Below are 13,071 nucleotides of genomic sequence, written 5' to 3'. Positions count from 1 at the left end.
ACAAAGTTTAAAAATGTTTTTTACTCCAGAATAAGGCTCATTTAAGCAGTTGTAAGCATGTTTAAAAGTGTTTGTGTGACATTAAAGCAGCAGTTAAACAGCTAAACTAACTTTAAAATGTATAACCTGTGCCCGCAAACATGGCCACATCTGCTAACTACTCAGGATATATACATTTCAGTGAAGTAACATCTCACTATGTGCTTACATAACATTACATTCTCGGTTGACTTTACTCTCCAGCACACATGGGTTTATATGGGTGTTTCAAATGTTTATTATACTGATGAATACTACCTATATATATATATATATATATATATATATATATATATATATATATATATATATATATATATATATATATATATATATATACAAGCTGTGGTTAGGGTATACTTTTTAACATGATAAACATCCCTGACTTAATTGGGATTTGAACCTCGAATGCACAGATACTATGCAAATGCTGTAACCATTACACTATTGACATTAACGTTGCTTCCGCCTATTTCCTATTTAGATGATTTCTATGTGTAAGCTAGGCTAAGCAAAGGGCGGAGGCGCCCATACCCACTGAGCTTCACTTACTCTTGAAATAAAAACATATAACAAATGAAATGAGAGACTATAAATTACATTCTTAACTACATTAGGCATAGCCCCTCACTGACACACTTCAAGGGAAACCTTGATGTGTGAATGGGTAACAGAACATACACCCTTGGGATCATGTGTCCCAGAACCATACAGCCAGGGGGTGGGGGAGCCCCTCCAGTTTTATAGCTGCAAGACTGTTGGGGAAATTGAATGGTGTTGATTTTTCACTTTAACATGCCCTCTTTAAATCACTAAGTGCCCCTATCACCCTCCACCACCCCAGTCTTCAACAGCTTCCGGCAACTCTGCCTGGAATCACTTCATTGGCTATGCTTGACAGAGGCTCAGTTACTTCATCAATGGTGCAGAGAAAGCCAACGCACTGTAGCTATGCTTCTAATTGCCCTTGGGCAGATAGCCTACTACCTATCTGTGAACCTCTAAAGTGCAGGCCATCACAGCCATAATATGTGAATACACAGAGCTTTCAGATACCAATATACAGTGAAATATCATCATGTAGTCAGAAAACAGTTAAGTACAGCAAGAACATACAGGACACTAATACTAACTCACTCCAAAAGCCTATCTTGGAAGATAGAAGACTTATATAAGTTTAAGGCTTTCTATTGCTTACTAGTAGGTTACCTACAGGAAAGATGAGAAACAAGCATAGATGGGAAACATGCATGCAACACTACCATACCGGCTTATGTGTCAGCCTTAGGCTTTGAAATACTGGCCAAGGCTATTTGCACCCCCATGGTGCCTTTTTTAGGGAAGTCTCAAAGGTGAATCCAACCTCCATAAACAGCACAATAGCAGAATCAATGAAGGTTATGCTACTCAACACCAAGGGTTGTGATCACAACATGCATGCACTCACAGCACTCCTCAGTATGGACAACGTCAACATCTGTGCAGTAACTGAGACGTATTTTAAGGCTTCTGAGAGCACACCGGCACTACCAGACTACAACCCATACCACACATTTCAGACACAGATCATGGACTGACACAGACATGGAGGGGGTGTATCCATATTCATCAGGGGTACCTACATCTCCAAGTTAGTGGGGCAGCATGATGCCTCTGAGATCATCCATGTGCAGGTAACATCAGCCACAAATGCAATGCAAACTGTGGCCTGTTACAGATCACCCTCCATGACCCAGAACCACCACTCCACCTACCTGGAGACAGTGGAAAACATGACAGTCCTACCGCACACCCTGGTATTGATCAGTGTCAACTACCCTACCAATAACTGGGAAACGTACTCAAGTACTCACTTCCAGGCCCAGCGCTTCCTGGAATTTGTCACCTCATATGCCCTGTATCAGATGTTAAACTCCCTAATGAGGGGTGGAAACATACTAGAAGTGGTAATCATCAGCATGGGCAACAGGTGCACCACAGTGGAGGTAAACCATTCACTGGTTAGCTCTGACCATTAACTATTGAACTATTCACTGTTTCCACACCCAACCATCTCCCCCACCCATGGAAACCACAGTGTATACCTTTCCTACAGCAACATGCACACTACTAGAGACAGGGTTGGAGGGTTTTCCAGTCCCCACGCTAAGGGAAAACACTGCTCAAGATACAGACAGATTTACAAATGCACTCTATAAGCACCTACAAGGATGTATGGATCATGCCATCACTGGAAAACCAAGACTCACTCCTCCTAGACAAGGACACCAGTCTGGTGGACCCTTCCAATAAACAGGCTATACAACAGAAGTAGGACAGTAGTCCAGAAAAACAGCAAATCCCAAGAAGGGCAGACATCCGCGACCAGTATTAGTAAGGAACATAGGTCCCTCATGAAATCATCCAAGGCTAACATCAACAGGAAAATAGGCAAGGATTCGAAAGATAACCACAAAGCCTTCTTTGGTTATGTCAAGGATCTAAGTGGTAACACACAGATTTGCACTGTGTCAGTGCAATATAGCACAAAATATACTGACCCTACTGATATCACCAACATCCTTGCAGATACATTCATTGCAAACTTCGCCCCCTAAAGAGTCCACAACAATACCTGAAAAGTACAGTATCCCAGACATCAGAGACACACAGGTGGAAATGGCCCTCTCTAACAGCAATATACAGCATCAATGGAGGCAGATGGTGTCCCAGACTGCATCTTGCAAACATTACAAGACAAACTGACCCCCTACCTAATTAAGCTTTTCAACCTCAGCCTCTCCACAGGCTACATGCCCATACAATGGCATGTGGCAATGGTTATTCCACTCCACCAAGGTGGAAACATAACTGACCATGGTAACTACCACCCCATAAGCCTGACTAGCCTGGTCTGCAAAGCTATGGAGCACATCCTCATGGCACTCATTAACAAAGACATTGGTAACCTCCAAACACTTGACCCAACCCAGGTCCGCTTGGTTGAGTGCAGTTCATGCCTACTGAACCTGTTTGACGTCTTAGAGACAGTCACCAAGACGTTAGATGAGGGGAGAGGTGGTTCACACATACTACCTGGACCTCACCAAGGCTTTTGACACCATTCCCCCCTTCAGGTATTATTGATAAACTTACCAGCCTGTACATACACCCATACATCACAGGATGGGTTGCCAACGGGCTTACACACAGAACCCACATGGTACGACTAGCGATCTCTAGGTCCAACTCTTAACCAGTCACGACTGGTGTCCCACAGGACTCAGTCCTGGGACACCTACTGTTTGGCATATACTTCTCAGAGGTACATGCAAACACAGGTGGGCTACAGCAGACCATGTTTGGCAATGACTGCAAACTGGGAGCCATATTTGACAGTTCAGCCAACAGAGACATCCTTCAAGGGCCTCACAGAGACCAACACAGGGTGTCAAAATCATGGCCTCCAGCTAAGTGCCACAAACTGCATGGTCATTCCATTGTGGAATATTGAGCACCCACATATTAACACATAAGTGGCAGCCACTTTAATACAGACGAGGTAATAGGGTATTTGGGGACTAAGGTAGATAGTGCTCTCTCCTTTGACAATCATATCTCCAAAGTAGTTAGGACATCCTTCTATGTAGGCCATCTGATTACTAAAGGGTTTGCATCCAGATATACTGAGGTTATAGTGCCACTTTACTCATCACTCATCAGTCCCATCATAGATTATAATAACTAATTTGGGATGTACCTCAGAAGACACATCCAACAGCTGGAAGGTCCACGAATGTACCTCGCCAAGAGGATTACTGGCCTCAAACATATGTCCTATGCAGCCAGACTGAATAAACTCCTGCTTTACTCAGTGGCATCTCATTTACTCAGAGATGATCTCTGCTGGCCAACAAAGCCATGTCAAACTCAGGCTTAATGGATATGCTCCACCTATGGGAATCCATGTCACAGTGAGCTGAACCTTGCCACAACAATAACTGGAAGATGTTGGAGGGATGGATTCCTGTCACAGAAATTCCCCATACTTTGGAACAACATCCCTAATTACATTATACAGAGCCCCTCACTAACACTCTTCAAGAGAAACCTTAAAGAGTGGATGGGGAACAGTAGATACACCCCAGGGATTCCTCCATTGGCTCTGCTCCACAGAGGGACAGTTAATGAATCAATGGGGTGGCAAAAGCTGACACATTTTGGCTAGAGTTATCAATGCCCTCAGGCAGTTAGCCAAGTACCTACCTATGAACCTATACATACAGTATCAGCACATGCTGATAGCTTAATTTACTGTTCAGGTGTTGACTTACCTTGTGCCAATAGCAGTTGTGTGTGCAATAGTTGAGGGCTGCTTATGTTGGATGCACACATTAGACTGCCTATACATGACAATTTACAGGTAGTCTTGTGTGTGTGCCATCCATTTTTACTATGTGTGCAGGTGGAGAAAGATGTCAGTCCCTAGGTGCCTACACTGTCAGTGTGTGTGCTATACGTTCCCTCCTTGCCAAGGCATGGGCATACTGGGCATGTCTCTATCTACCTACTGGGGCTGGCTCAGAGTGTTTGTGGTCTGCGTACCTCTGTGCCTGTGGGGCCCTTGGCAATGGTGGTGGGCTGTGAGGGCCTTCACCATTCTGTCCCTGTTGCAGCTGTTTCCGCAGGATCATATTGTGTAGCATGGCACATACTATGAAGATGTGGGCACACATGCCTGGAGAGTACTGCAAGGCTCCACCAGATATGTCCAAGCAATGGAACCGTGATTTAAGCATCCCAAACACACACTCTATGATGATTCTGGTTTGTGCATGTGCCTCATTATGGCATTCCTGTATGGGTGTGTGCGCATTTCTGATGGGAGTCATCATCCACAGTTCCAGTGCATAGCCGGCACCCCCCACCAGGTGACCATATGGGATGTTCCCCCTTGGGAAATACCTGATACAGCTGTGAGGCATGCCAGATGTGATAGTCATAATAGCTTCCAGGGCTGCCAGCACACACATCCATGATAATGTCCTGGGCATTGCACATGACCTGGTAGTTGATGGAGGGGTATCCCTTGCGGTTTATGTAGCGCTTACCCTGCTCACCAGGAGGTGACTTGATGTGTATGTGTGTGCAGTCTATTGCACCCAGTATCTTCGGGTATTCTGCCACACGGTGGAAGAGACGCATATTGCTGGCCAACTCCTCCTGCATTCGGGGGACGTATATGTGCTCATTGGCATGTGGTACCATGGCATCCAGGAACTGGTGAAGTACCCTGGATGCTGATGCCTGTGAGATCCCTATGATATCCCCAGATGGCCTTTGAAATGTACCTGTAGCTAGTATTCTCAGGCACCTTCGTATAAACCGGGATGGGTTCCCTCTGTTTGTTCTGGCTCTGAGGTGTGGCTGGCACAGCTCCACAAGTTGCTATAGGGTGTCCCTCTCCACCCTGTAAGGCTCTACTATCTCCAGTTCATGTAGCTCCTGGTAGGTTATCCTGGGTCTGAACACTCTTCTCCTCCTTTGGTGCCTGAGGTGGTTGTGTGCATCATCCTCCACACCACCTTCAGTCTCCAACACATGCTGGTGGATCTAAGCTATGGCAGACCCTAACATGTACATACTAAAAGTATCCCGACTGTATACACCAATGGTGCAGAGTGTATGGGAATACACAAGTGTGTGCGAGGTGCTTTCACACTTTATACTATTTTGCTATGGATGCTGCTGATGTCATTGGGTGTGTATCAGCAATTCCAGCTGCATGGTATCTTAATTATGGGTTTTACAGTGAGTACTGCAAGTGTAGGGGCTTTAGTGTGGAGTTATGCTTGACTGCCTTGATTAATCTGTTGCCCTTTAATTCATTTTTAAACCTTGATCCCCTCCCATTATCAGGCATACATCCAGCTGCCGTCTTTCTTGTTTTGTATTTTCCCTACCCAGCCATGTGTTGCAAAATGTGTCTTGTAGCTGATTTACTGTTTTCTTTGCAGTACAGCCCCTCCCCTTTCCTGTTCTGCAGGTTGCTGCTTGCAGCCTTGTTAGCTGTTGTCAATGGGCCACTGTAGGTTCCAAGGTGTTAATTAGTCATTTGTACTCCAATTTCCCTACTGCAGCATTTCTTTATTTCTTTCCTATATCCTTCCTGTTTCAGCTCTGGTACGTGTTGCGCAAACCCGTTTACTGGGTTTAAGTGCATTTTCATCTCCGTTTACATGCATACTCAGTTACCTTGTGTACTCTTAGCTAAGCAAAGCTATAGCCATTTTGACACACCCCATCCTGCAGCTTTTCTTAGTTACGGGCAAACCGGATTAGCAATGCTCCTATGTGCTTACAGCGAAGGTGACACTCCCCTCTCTTGATGTCATATTTATCTCAAGGGCACACCTCGGTGTTAAAACACTGTGCTGTGCGGTGCATCCTTACACCAGCGGGGAATCTGTGATTCACTATTACTCCTCTCATTTGCATGGCATTGCCTACTAATTCCTAGCTACTGCGCAAAACACTGTCACAGCCCCTTAGCAACCCTTGCACCATGGTGTGGTGTAACATGCCTGCCATTGACTATTATGGGAAAATCATGATATGTGTTACATTGCAGTTTTATTCTATATTTTTCTATTTTTCTTGCGATCTGTTTTGCGCGCTGTTTCCCTGCGCTTAAACTTCACGATAGTGCGAAAAATAAAATTTTGTACATTTTTTATGCCAATGGCTATATATTTATCCCTTGGCATATATTAATTATATAATACATGTGTTTGGCTGGCTGTCATGGCTCCGATTTTATGTTTGCAAAAATGTAAACCATTTTTTACAGTTTACATTTCTGCATGCTTGCACTATGCCTGCACTACTTCCTGGATCACTAAATACCTTCATTTGCATGCTACACTGCTGCAACTGGGGTAATTAGCATGCAGGGACTGGGAGCTGTGCGGGAGTAGCATACACAGGTCGTGCACGTGGAAACAGCTCGTACCTGGATCGCTTGCCGGCCATATTTGGTGTTGGAATGCCAACGCTATGCCTGCACCTGGCGCAAGCTTCATGAATCCCCGGGATAGTCATTGGATGTAAGAACAATTGTTAGTATTATTTTTAAGAATTGGAAAGTTATTCTTGGGAATCATGAACTGAGTAAACCTTTTGGTGGGATTCCAAAAGTAGTGTACAAGAGGGGGGGTTACTAAAGCTTTGTTGGAAGGTAGAAAAGTTAACAAATTAATCAGTTCCAGGAAACCTAAAAGTACATTTCCATGTGGTAGATGTTCACAATGCAGGTTTATTTACAAGTCTCTAATTTTTTACGGTAGAGGACAAAAAGAAATTTTTCAAAGTGAAGGATCATTTTAGTTGTATCTTGAGAGGTTTGGTGTATTTAGTTTTGCACACTTCTTGTCCATCCTATTATGTTTGTAAGACAATTTGGAGCTTAACTGAGCATATTTATGAATATGTATATGCAATAAGAGTTAAAGACTTGAATAATGCTCTAGCGAAGCATAGTTTAGCATGTAGTAATTTTAAAAAATGTATTGTTTTAGTAATTAAAAAACAAGGGCTGATTTAAGAGGAGGTAATTTTAATTTGCTGGTAAAATCAAAATAATTATGCTGGCAATTGAATCTATGGGCAATTTTTCCTCCATGACTTAATTATTCTGTCTCCTTAAGAAGTGTTTAAGCTACAAGGGATTTTAAACATTTATGATTGGTTAAATAACATCACATGACTAATGCATTGTTAGTATATAAGTGGTGGTAAGGCTGCTGAATTTTATTTTGATGAAGTTCATGGATTAAATAATGAAAGCACTCAAAAGTATATGGTTATTTGGTGTTTCTTGGCTACTTTATATTTTCTCATTGAAGTGTTTGGTACATATTTTATAATACAATGATTTGAAGCTGCTTTCCATGTAATTGAAGTAAGAGATCTGTGTTCTAGCCACAGCAGGCAAATTGAAGTAGTAAACAGATCATTAAGAGCTTAGAGTCTTTATCCTCTGCCCCAAATGTCACACATTCAAACACTTTATTTTTATAATAAATCACTGAAGTTTAAAAGTCACTGAAGTTTATAGTCAATCAATTTAAAGTTTTATAATTAACAAAATGCATGTTGGTGCAGAACATTTTGATCTATTAGCTTTTTAAGTGAATTAGAGTATCCTGCTCATATCTGGCTCCAGTTTCACAGAACATGTCGATTTTGCCTCATATTTATGTTCTCTTCCTCATTACCCTTTCTCTTGGGTAAATTACTGAGGATTGCAGTCAATCAGTAATGGCAGTCATTACAGTTTCATAGTTTTTATTCAGAAAATACATGCTCTTGCAACATATATTGCTCTGGAAATGTTTCAAATTACTTGAGTTGTCTGGCAGTTAAGGTTGTGCAATATTAATATACTACTTGTTTCAGTCAAAGGTACAGGGCTTGAACCATTTCATCCCTATTTGCTTACTGTGTGACTGTAATATATGGTAATATCTATATATGGCTGTATAAATACATAGTTCCTGCATCCCACTATTCTACTTATAACTTATGAATTAGCATAGTGGGTTAATGTTTGCATTTCCTTAGTCAAGAGTGTGGGGTTTGAATCTTTCTCCTCCCTTTTTGCTTTAGTTTGGTACATGGCACAGATAGTTAAGGTAGTTTCTGTGGTTCAGGGTTTGGTTCCTTCAGCCCTCATTTGCCTACTATGTGACCTTGAGAAAGTCACTTAACCAGATAGTGCTATGGGGCAACTGGAAATTTGGGCTAGGCTCCTCAATGGTCCCCTGGACTGCAAAACTAGTAGCTACCTATGAACCAGGTAGTTATGGTATAAAAGAAGGAAATTAATTGTAGTAAAGAGGAGGGTCATCATATAAGCTATCTTCTTTGGGTGTGATCCATGGTTTCCTTGTTTTGTTGAATGCTGACAGTCTGTTTATTATTTAGCTGTGAATACATTGGACAACATGGTGTCTATGAGTTTAATATAAATATTTTAAATATGAATAAAGTTTTAATTTTGCTTGTTTTTTGCAGGCAAACTTGTGAAACACATTGTGTTTGTTACAACAGTTTGTCTAGCACTTAATGCAGATTAGTGAAGTTATGAGCTGTTAAAAAAAGCTGCTTCCTGTAGCATGTGGTTTGATTCCATCAGCCTTCAATTATCTTCTATGTAACTCTGACCAAGTTATTTCATCAGGCAGTACTTCTGAGTTGCTTCTAAAAAGGATACTTGCATCAGGTGGGCTGTCATTACTAGAAAACACTTTACATATTTGTCTTTTGAATTCCTACATCATTTACATACCTGATAATTAGTACTTTACAATATGGTATCATTGAATGAAGTTACATATTAATGACTTATTTATTGATTCTCGAGTTGACATTGAATTATACAATTATTTAACTATGCCTGCACCCTTTTCACTGTAATATTTGGCATACCAAAAAATCCATAAAAATCTGTACAACCCCCTTTTACGCCCAATAATAGATGACAGAAACTTAATTATGTATGCTAGTGCAAAATTTGTGGATAACACTTTGAAGAAGTTTTTGTTGAATGAACTTCAGATTTGTAAAGACTCTTGGTCTTTCTTAGAAAATATCAATAATTTGTCACTTGAAGAAGAATTTAATTTTTTGACCATTGATGTTAAAGATTTATACACAGTTATCCCTCACCAACTAGGAATAGAATGGGTCTCTAATTTGTTAGTGGAGAAAGGAGTAACTAGTACTGACATTTCTTTAATAGGAGAACTACTAGATATTATTCTCTCCAACAATTTTTTTCTATTTGAAGGGAAATATTTTTTGCAAAAGAAAGGGGTAGCCATGGGCTCCCCTTGTGGGGCAAGCTTTGCAGATTTTATAATGGCATAGTGAGAACAGGAATTCCTGTTTAAAAACCAACAATATGATGATTAAATTTATTACTATACCCATTACCTGGACAACATATTTATTATCTTGAAAGGAGGTAGTGACATAGCCTTGAGCCTCCTTCCTAATACCTAAATACCTAAATAGTACAACTCAATTTCTGGTATTTACACATACATATCACACTGAGAGAATTTCATATTTGGATGTAGACTTGTTTAAAGACAGGCAGAATCGGAGATACACTACAAAAATATTTAGGAAAAACACCTATTCCAACTCTTTTCACCATTATTCGAGTGGCCACCCACTTCACCAAAAACAATCAGTGGTGAAGGGACAATTAATCAAGGCAGCAAGAATGGTCACAGATGAGGATGATTTTGTAGTAGAATGTAACACTCTTAAATCTATGTTTTGTAAACAAGGTTACCCAAGCAAATTGGGGGTCTTTATTATGGCGTTGAAATGCCGTAACAGCGAATACGAAAAGGCCAGCACGTATTCAGTGAAATCCATTTCTGCGATTCACTGAATTCTAACAGAGCAAAGATGTAGTTGGCCAACTACACAGTTGTGCCCTTTTCTCCACTGTAGTGCGATCTTGGAGTTGGTATATTTAGTTAGGGGTGTGTGGGGGCAAAGCCCCTCTCATTGGTAGGTTTGGTTTAGGTAAAGTTAGTTTTGTAGTGTTGCGGGGCAAGTATGTGTTTGCCTGACAAGTTTTCAGCAAATCCCAGAAATGGATTTTGCTGAATACTTGGTCTTTTCGTATTCGCTATTACAGCGTTTTGACATTGTAATATAGACCCGGAAATTGTTTGTTGACTTAATTGATGAAGTCCAACATAAAAGAACCTCAGGCTACTTTAAACCTATATTAAACAACAAGACATTAGCCAATTTGAACGATTTTAATGACACCACTGGTCCAGGTACCAATAGTCCGAATGTCAATAACAACTTTTTATTAACTTTTATGTCCTTTAGTTTACATGCCATTGCTTAAAACAAATATTGATTAAGAACTGGTGTTTACTAAAAGAAGACAATATTATTGGCCAAAATGTTGATGAAAAAACAGGATTTACTTTTAAAAGGGGACTTAATCTAAAATGTATTTTAGAAAAAAATAGTAGCCCAAACCTCAGAAATCCAGGTATGTTTAAATGTGATGCTTGCGCCTATTGCAAATATATGGATGAAGGAAAATATTTTGTTATTAGGAATAAGAAATTTATGAATAAAGGAAAGTTTAATTGTAATTCCAAAGCTGTTGTATACCTTGCAAAAATGCCAGTTATGTAGGGAAGACCGAGCATGTTTATGAACATGTTTACAGTATAAACAAAAGGAAAATCAATAATGCACCGGCAAAGCATGTGTTATTGAATCTGAACCACACTTTTAGATTTAGAGTTACTGATAAGGTCAATTAGCAAGAACTAATATGGCAGGTCAGATTAAATGCTTATAACCAGCCTGGTTTAAATGACCTGTGTTCTATTTACTGTCTGCTGAAACGTAAAAGTCTTAACAGATGAATTTAAAATGTAATTATTTAGTATTTGTTTTATAAAATGATTCATAAATGTAATACTTTTAATATGTGTATAAATTTTGTAATATAGGAAACCGGTGATAAGTGAAAAACACGACAGTGTGCATGTATTGTTTTTAACCACAGGCCACGGGAGTTTTTTATGATTATTTGTCATGTAACTGGTGGGAAGGGTATTTAACTTGGGTTAGCTGTATTAATGTTTTTGTCTCAAGAAGTTCTTTCATTGGAATGAATGAACGCGCTAATATTATTAAATTTTATTCTTGGATTTTCGGTGCACGTCTTTTTGTTATTTTGGTGAAATTTAGTTGTTTTAATTTGTTTAGTTAAATACAGGCTTATGACATGTCTTAGATACCAGCATCATCCACCAGCACAACAGATATGACTGCCTCACAAGGAGACAAATGGAGCACTAATCATCAAGACTTTCCATGCCATAGTTGTGCTGTTAGACATTACTAGTACTGCAAAGTGAACTCATATTGCCTTCAAGGAAGCAATCACTGGTGAAAGCAATGATGATTAACAGTCAGTAAGAAAGTAGCTAATAAACTGAGGACCAGTGTGTAGGGTTACCACATCTATTATTCTACATTTTGAGAACATGCATTTAAAAACAGTAATCACATCAGTGGTCATATCTGTCAGCTTCACTTACGTTTGAAATTTAGAACAGTAATTCTAAAGTTCAAGAAATTATAATTTGCTTTGAAACAAATCAATTCCAGATTTATTCTATGGCAATTCCAATATTTCATATGACAGTATTTCTTCACTAGATTTCTGATTAAGGTACATATTGCAAACATGGCAGTTCTTCACTCTTTTAGTTATCCACTCTGACAGTCTTGGGCAATATATTATACCATATACTCTTTCCTAGCTCATCACAGCTCCTGAGTGCAGTTCATGCATTTCCTCTAGCATAATTTCTCTTAATTGACTAAATATTATTACTTTGTCTAACTTAGACAAAAAAATTACATATATAAAGCAACTATTTTGTAGGAAGCTTCAAGTCTCTCATATCCTCTGATGTGGATGAAATTTAATTTGAATTACTGTTGTTTGTATATAAACTGTTTTGATAGCTTGTCTTTTTTAAGACTATCTTATATGTTAATATCAGTTATTTAAACCAGCCTATTAAAAGAACAAAATTAACAAAGTTAAATCTAATTAAGTTGAAATAATGTGTCTGCATGAGATTCACTACTGAGTATAAATCATGATGCGCTTTCAACCAAGAAGAGCTCTTTAATAAAATTTTAATTAACTCCTCAGTTAAAATGTAAGGATTGACAATTTTATTTACAAAGGACATTTATAGCTATATTGATATTATCAACAGAATAGCCCTCATCAAGATAAAATATAGAAACTTGTTTTGGCAATTGTTTCAGTTTATGTTCCTGTCAGTAATTACAGCTCTTTTTTAAGATCTATCAGAGGATGTAAGCAATCTAGATTGCTAAAATCAAATTTTGACAGCTGACTTTAATGTTTGCTTTGATTTTCATACACTGCCAACTACTAAAAATTCTTTAAAGAGCTTC

Source organism: Protopterus annectens, chromosome 14.part0 (assembly GCF_019279795.1).
Source record: "Protopterus annectens isolate FY-2018-M chromosome 14.part0, PAN1.0, whole genome shotgun sequence".
NCBI classification, from domain to species: Eukaryota; Metazoa; Chordata; order Ceratodontiformes; family Protopteridae; genus Protopterus; species Protopterus annectens.
Note: the sequence above shows the minus strand (reverse complement) of the source record.